Below are 8,873 nucleotides of genomic sequence, written 5' to 3' on the forward strand. Positions count from 1 at the left end.
CAACGTTACTTCCGAGTCCCCGGCACATGTTCAGACCATCAGTCTGTAGCTAGCACAAATCCATTCGGGCCAGACTATCACTACAGTCACTGGCGATTGACTTTTCATTTTTTAAAATCATTTTTTAAATCATGCTAGATTATAGCCTGATAGAATACACAACATAATAGTAAGTTAATGATGAAAACCGAGTCATACCGACAGTATCTTATTCTCATCTGTTCTTGTAATTTTTTGCTTAATTTTTACATTCAAATTTCGGTGAATACCTTGTGGGCTAGTAACTTACAGGCGTATCTTGTCCTTTGTCCGGACCAGCTTTATTTTCGCTAAGAATATGTAAAAAGTGTAATACGAATATATGAGATATGTTATGCTTTTTTCGCTCAAATACTTAATAATGTTTGTGTATATGTTTAAGGTTACCTTCTTAATGGTTAAATAACCATGCAGCGTTCGAAATAATTGCAGGATATCGGCTTTTAAACATTCGCACGAGAGCGAAACACCGTATTCTTTGCTTAATAGAATAAGTGTATATGGATGACAACTTCTTTAATACTGGAACACGACGTTTCGATACAGGTTCTTGAACGTCGTGTTCTAGCATTAAAGAAGTTGTCATCCATATACACTTATTCTATTTACTTCCAATTTCTAAAATATGCCTCTCAAGCAACGTATTCTTTGGTGTTTGGTATTGTTACAGTAATGTTAAAGTATGTAAGCGCTTACAAGGGATTCACGGGGTGCTAGCGTAAGGGCGGAGACTAAATCTGTACTAGAACACCGTTTTGGAGTTGTTCATGCAGACACCGATTTTATGAATAGTGTTTGCCGAATCTGTCCCTCGTTGTGTGAAGGACAGTGGGGAGACACCTGTGGACGGCGGATAACACTTCTTAAGGATTCTCGTAACCATGCACTGACCCTGTCTGTGACGTGAGCGCTTAACGGCTTGTGCTGTGGCATGTTGAGGAAATTGTGAGTCTTTAATACTGTCTGTAGACACAATCTGCTTGGGAAGTCTCCCTTAGACATGCACCAGTCGGTTGTGTTTTGACGTTTGAATCTAACATGGTGCTTGTGTGTTTCAGCATCTTTGTTTTTCCCTGTATTTGACAATGTTTCATTCCACTCAAGCGAATATTGAATCAGATGCTTCACTTCAAGCCCTGAGATGTTAACTTAAGTGCCCATTCAGGACACGAAAAGTTGTATTCGCTTTAGAAGTATAAACGACCAAATCACGTTTAAGTGTATATATGACTATCAAATTTTAGAGCTTTTCCATACTTATATATGATATATTATTAATACCATGTCATAATTATTGTCATATGATTGTAGTGTTCTTAAACTGAATTAGCATGTAAACAAGAATAAGTATGTTTGTAGTATAATGTTATATATTATTAATACTATGTCATAATTATTGTCACACGATTGTCATGTTCTTAAATTGAATTAGCATATTAGATGATACTTTGCACATATTTTAATGATTACGAAGAACAGTGGAAGTGAACACTGTACATATTTTAAGTGAAATGTATTATAAAATGATACGTTGATTAGCATTTCATATGATACTTCATACATATTTTAATCACATGTTAATGTTTAAGAAGGAAGTTATTAATATTATTAAGAAGTGAAATATTTTGTAAACATATATGTATGAAATAAGTGAACATTAACGTCTTGTGGTTGTCGCCTTCATCTGGGATTAAGGTTCTTGTGTAAACGCCCTAACCCACTGGTGCAAATGTCCACCCTTTTCGCACCAAGTCGAAAACGAAAAACGACCCATGTTAATACATGCCCCAAAACGTCGCCATCCTACAAGTGTTTTTTTTTTATCTGGCGGAACTGCCGGTTGTTTTTGTATCTAGCCGGCAGTTCCAAATATTTGCAGGCCCTTGTGGCCTTCACCAAATTATCATGTTGAAGGGTTGTTGCGTTTAATCTTTTCCTCCATATTTTTTCTTCATCAACATTCGGGAATCATTAAATATTCATCATGTTACGATAACAGTTTCACTTCCTGTTATTGCGCAGCACTAGTCTTCAACACATAAAAACTGTTTTTTTTAAACAGTGTGAGACTGTGTACTGTGATTTTAATTTCGGTTTGACTGCCACAAATTGGGCCTGCTGATTTAATTCAGGGCCTGTAGATTTAAACACCTGCGCGACATTGTTATGACTGTCATCTGTGACTATGAGTAGCGTTGTGTTGTGTGTGCACCAGCCACCGACATCCACCCCACAAATCTACAGATGCATGCCATCGTGTTCAGTTGTATATTTAATAAGGCTGAGAACATCAATAATCCATGTCGGATTATTGATTGTAACTGCCTCAAAGTAAAACAACAATACCAGAATAGTGATTTTTCGTGAAGGTAATATTACATGTCATTGTTTATCATTAGGATGGAAGCAATGGTATTATTGTTGATGAACGATGCATTTTATCTGTCAGTAAATATTTATCGCGTTCTTTGTCGTGTGTGTCACAACACCATCTACTGCGTATACTTGAAGCATGGTATTTCTCTTTGATATCCTGGGGCATACGTCCGGAAAACAAACTTGGCGCGCTTCGTCCAACACCGACATAAAATATATCTATTTTGATCAGATGAAAGTTTACAGGACTTTCCCGTGTAAGACCTGGCGAAAGAGGGAGAATTTCTCATTCTACAAGTGTTTCATTTATCATTTTTCTTTTAGTATGACGAGAGACAGACGAAAATTAAGATCGCGAAATCTAACTTGGTTTCTGGTAAGTGCAAAGGTCACCGGATGTGATGTCACAGACGTGGATTGCCTGATAAAATTCGTTCGTTATTGAATAGTCACAGAAAATTCGGAGATATTTCGTCTGGCAAACCCAAATTTAGCACAAATAACTGTTAGAAGTGATTAATCAGAGCTAACAGCAATTTAGGGTGTGTTTGTGACTATATCATTGGCACATAGCGGAAGCAGTCTGACATTGTATGCTCCCGTGACCCGGAAACAGTAGTCGATCAACACTCCAGAATTTTTCAGCATCTTTTATTTGGATTCATATTAGGTCCATTAGTTTATTCTACACTGAATATGAAGATAGCAAACATATAATTGTGATGCATGTTGATGCTGGTTGTTTTGTTTTTTTTACATGGTCCGACGCAACAACGTTTACAAGCGTCAGCATCAACAACAGGTGCGCGGATACGGGCGTGACATTTGTGTTTCAAAATAACATTCATGCTTTTCTTTTATGACGATGTAGTGCCGTAGCAGCTGCACGATACATATGTATAATATAATATAATATAATATAATATAATATAATATAATATAATATAATATAATATAATATAATATAATATAATATCAATTATAGTTTCACATGCAATTGGGGATGATTTAATAAATATTGCGTTCATATTACATGTATGCAAAAATTATGTCATAAATTAACGTTCTTGCTGAATAATTATGATAGATTTGTCCATGCTTTATGTTTCATAGCTGGTTGCAATTTTAAACATCTTTAAACAATTTTGATATGTTCATTCTATTAATAATACAACAAGACCTTTTTTCTCCCAAATACAGTGGTCGTGGGTAAAGATCTTTGCATTAGGAAAGTGTAAATAGCCAATTTTTAATTAAGATCTTTCAGTGATGAGGAAGACTGACAATTTACATAATTCTTTAACACAACTACATGTATGCCATAAATATATATGGATAGATGTTTCATATTTGTTTGTGTATTTGATTTCTACATAATATATTGCTAAAATGTACATCAAATACAAATGGGTGATGAACTATTTTTGCTTCCGACAGTATCTCTTTGTTGGTGAATAGCTTTGAATCACACATACGTAATGTCATTTTTGATGTTGCAGTAACAGTATATCATAAAATGTTATAATTTGATGAGAAAAGAAAACATATGCATTCAATAAAATTATGTGGTCTCTGTTGAAAGTAAACAGGCCTCATATTCTGTAAATAGAATTATCGTACCTTATTTTCTTTTCCTGGGTGTAGGAGCAATGTCAGTTGACCATTCAAGGATTGTTTCTGTTTGCTTAAGTATCTGATAATGATATACTTCAATTATTTAGATCATTATTTATTTATTATATTATTTATTATTATTCAATTCAACAGCCTCAGCCATCATAAAACAGGAAATGTCAAGAACAGTCTTCTTTGAATGACAAAATGCCATAGCCTGAGCAGTCCTTCGGTTAGGGTATGGAAGAATTTAATATACGTCTTTGCCACATACTTACGACAATGAAAAAATCCAAATTGAAATCTTAATGAAATAGCTCCAAACTGGACAAAAAAACACACACAAAAAAAACCAAAAAAAAAACACTCACTGCAGAACTCAGTATTGGGAAAAAGAAATCCATTTGTCACTGGTGCCACCTTATATGATTACCTTGATGCCACCGACTAACACAGGTTGTACTTCCTGCTCAACAGTGAATTATTTGTCACTTGTAGTTTTGATATTCCATATTCACATCAATACAACAAAAGTATTCTGGGTCTGGTATGATATTTCATATTACTTCATAAAATTTCACGACATGAAAAAATGGGTCTCTCTTTCAGTCACTGTCAGTGTAATCATTGTTCCAAGACAGTTTGGATCAGTCTGTTTCCCAGATGAAGTCTGTTTTAACAGTAAAATATGAAAATGGACAGTGTGCAAGTAGGTATAAGTATGGCCATAAATATGAGGTTACATTTTGCAGTTCAGATTGCACTAGTGCAATATCTAAAAGCTGTATGGCACATGACACTATATTTCATATAAATATGCACACACGTCAAACAATTTGATCTGAAAAAGTACCCGCAGTACAGTAGGTGGAATTAAACTCCGAAAGCTCTGCTTGTTGAAGTAACAGAATACGTTCTCCAGATTCGTGAACAAAATATGTGCTGTTTAGCATGAAATAAATGCTGATTCACACAGACGGTGACAGTTGTTTTCTAAGCACTCATTAATTTTATGAAATCCATTTAAGTTGTATTCTCACACTAGCTCTGGTTTCGTTCGTGTCTGCGAAGGGAAAAAGATTTCATTCATGTCATCTTCAATCATCAAAATCGTACTTCTTGTGACGATATACACAGAACAATATAATGTTATTGTTATGACACACTGACATTTTATAAGTCTCCCCGTGTCAGAACATTCATTGAAAAAAATCGACCGCGAAAATCATCGACTTCGAATTTGCTAAAAATTAAAATAAAGATCAATGCATCGGCGGCTAACGTGAGGAGTGAAAATACTACAACACAAGCAACAAATGGACAGCTGCTATTGAACACAACTAACAGCAAACAATTGAAGATGACTGACAGGTAATTCTGGTTTATAGTATGGATCTTACGGGAATTTGAATCAGTTTAGGAAATGTATCAACGGTCGTTTTCCAACTCATTTATATTTTACCTCCATGACTGCTAAGCTGTGTACGTGCTTCCGGATTCATCAAGGGTGGGTACAATATTGTGATATTGTTTCATGATCTGCATTATATAGGTATTGAGTCGTTTTCTTTCAATGTATATGAGTTCAGATTCTGCTTATGAAAGCGTATTTCCAAACATCCTTTCGGGTCACCAACGGTTGTCAACATTGTGAATGTTGGAAGGTTTATCAAACCTTTATCGCTAAATATGGTAATTTTTGTGCAGAGTTAATAACATTTACCTATTCAGACTATGTAATTAATTCCAGATAAAATAGCTGGATATATAAAAAGGGTGGCACATTTTTTTCGGCATCACGATGCATGTGAAGTTGTTTGTTTACCGCCGTTGTTATGATCGTTCCTGTTCGTCCAATCGGTGATGTAACATTGAGATTGGTCTTGTTTATGATTATTTAAGCCGAAAGTTACTAATTTTTAGAAAATGGGAAACTTATGAGCTTTGTCTTAGTCAAAGAACAAAAATATTGATGAAACTATCCAAAAATATTTCACTTTGAAGAAAATGTTAGACTGGGTACTACTCGACGTGGTGTGCTTGAAGTCAACAATGGCCGTTATTTTCAAATGCGTGCCGAGAAATTTGGCGATCACATTTTTAATTCGCAGGCATTTCTTTTTACGGAATATAAACGTATTGAAGATTATATATTTATAAAACTGAGAATTAGTACTTTCCATACATAATTGATATGACACGTAAATCCGACTCGTTGAATAAGTATAGCAAGATATATTTGGAGATGTCATTATCGGTTCGACAGTATCATTGAGAGGATTAAAGGAGGCATTTCAGGAGATCTGTAATTTATAAGCCTGACTGCGGTCTTGGATTGTACAAAAGATATAGACTGAAAGATCATCTATCTGCATTTCACAGAATTGACAGCTATGCTTCCAACTTCCAAATTGGTAAAAGATAACGAACACGACGCAATACTTTTTGCTAATTCATTGTCAGCTGTACAATCCAATGAGATACATAAGGTCGACGCAGTGACATACTATATGACGTCTTGTATATTGATACTGTTTAAACTCAATGTTCATCTTCTGTGAAAATATTGGGATTATGAATTTCCCATCACAGATGTGGATGGAGCAGTGTCGCAAGAGCATGTTGATTGGCCCCAGTATCGTTTAAGGGGGGTTGAAGTATTGTAAAATTATTATGCTCCTGAGAGGGTACGTAAAAGTACATTTAAAGTAAATTTGTACTTGCCACATTTCCAATCGTAGAATTTGTGTGATTTTATTTGATATCTCGATTTGTCTTCTGTCATCAATGGCTGAAGGGATGTTGTCAATCCAGCCAGGGTCCACGCAGGTAGCAAAGGTACTGTAACTCCCCGTGGTCCCTAGTGTGGTGACCTACCTTTGGTTGCTGGTGATTTATAGCCCGTTTTTAATATTTGTTCTTGATAGTGAGTTCATTTTATGTTCTCGTAATTTTGAATTTATATAGCTGTGATACTCTAGCTAGTATTTTTCCTGTCCCCAATGACAAGTATTTACTTTCTAACTTGTTTGCTTTTTATATTGGCATAAACTAGATTGTTCTCGTCACGATATGGCTGAAATACTGCCGATGTGACGGCTAATAATAACGCACTCATTCCTCCAGTATGGACACTCAATAATTTAAAGACAGAAACATCACGATGGGAATTCGTTTGAAAAGCCTTTACTGGCCATTGAACTTTAAAAGACTAGTCATTCAATACATGTTGCTAGTGAGAGGCGGTAGGGGTGGTGGTGTTGGTTGCAAAGGTACAGCTGCCATGATTATTTTTTTCAATGAATCCTTTGAATCCAAATTCATAAACTGAATCCTTTGAATCCAAATTCATAAAACCGAATCCAAACCCAAAATATATTTTGACTGTCAGGAGATACTCCTAGTGAGTGAGAGAGTTAATATTTAGCGTCACATCGGGAATATCTCAGCCATATCGTGACGAAAACAATCTATATGAGAAAAATGAAATCATTGTGAAGAATATAACCCGTCACGATGTATAGTAAAAACACTAGGGTATTACAGATATGGATATACAACTAGCATGGAAAAGTGATTATTATTATTATACATTTGTTTGAGTTGATACATGTATATTATATTCTTGTCATGGTCTCTTTCATTCAGTGTACGTGAGTTCTTGCACAAGAAAGTACATGAACTGCAAACAAAGCATTGGAAGATAGTAGATATAGACATGTAGTTCAGCTCCTGGGATTCCTCCTTCCCCACAAGCACCTGATATTTCTAATTCCTCATTAGCACCCATGTGCACCTAGATGCGTCATTATTCTTCAGTCTTCACTAGCACGTGGAATTCTTCCTTCCTCACTGGCACCTGTGATTCGTCACTCTTTACTAGAACATGGGATTCCTCATTCCTCACTAGCACCTGGGTGCTCCTGGTTTCCTCATTCCTCACAGTACCTGGGATTTATCATACCTCACTTGCATCATACCTCAATTCCCCCCACTGTTCATCACTTACACCTGGATACACCTGGGTTCCTCAGTATTCCTCACTCCCGAAGCGAGAAGCGCCTTCGACTCCGAAATCGCATCCACTGCTCACTCCAGTGTATAAAATAAGCCCAAGACCAACCAGACACAACAGCGGCAACAACGACAACGACAACACCACCAACAACAACAACCACGACGACAACAACAACGACAACAATTCACTGTCTATTCACAGCATTCAATTTCCGAAAACAGGTTCCGTGAATTTACTCAAATGCATGGAACTTGTTATCTAAAATCTTTACCAGACCGTCGGTCTGGCTACCTGTAAATTTAGACCGTCCGTCACAAATCTAAGGTCGGAGGGTCACACACAACTAACTCGAAAACTAAGCTTGCTATCTCAACGGATGAGTTTACATGAAACATTCATGTCAATATCAAGGTGGAGGGTCTAGATCGGGTTGAAACGGCTTATGCCTTGCAAATGTTATAGTTTCCATTATAACTTCCCATCGCGAATATCGATTTGAAGGGAACAGGGGAGATAGACTACTAATTGTTTTATACTTCCTCAGCATGCCAGTAAGGCTGAGCACAGGAGTGATTTATTATTCAATGCGATAAGGACCTGCCACGTTGCCGATTCGAAACCAAGCAAACCTTTGGACTTACCAGACTTGAAATATTTGCGTTGTTAGGCGTTTGTATCAAATTGTGAATCTCTAAAGTATGATCTCACTGACAATGGATCATAAATATAGTAACTGGATGAGGTGATTATCTGAAACTATAAAGATCACATTGTGAAACTGACATTTTATTGAGCTGCTATCCATGGTCTTATCACCGCTGTATGT

The 8,873-nt window shown here is 36.2% G+C and overlaps 1 protein-coding gene across 1 annotated transcript in view; it reads right to left on the minus strand.

Moving 5' to 3' along the window:
- The window catches only part of LOC137267557 (COP9 signalosome complex subunit 7b-like), a 519,024-nt gene that overhangs the window by 428,170 nt on the left and 81,981 nt on the right, over positions 1-8,873 (minus strand). The gene's annotated exons all lie outside the window — the stretch shown is intronic.

The sequence above is a fragment of the Haliotis asinina genome, chromosome 16, assembly GCF_037392515.1.
Source record: "Haliotis asinina isolate JCU_RB_2024 chromosome 16, JCU_Hal_asi_v2, whole genome shotgun sequence".
Lineage (NCBI taxonomy): Eukaryota > Metazoa > Mollusca > Gastropoda > Lepetellida > Haliotidae > Haliotis > Haliotis asinina.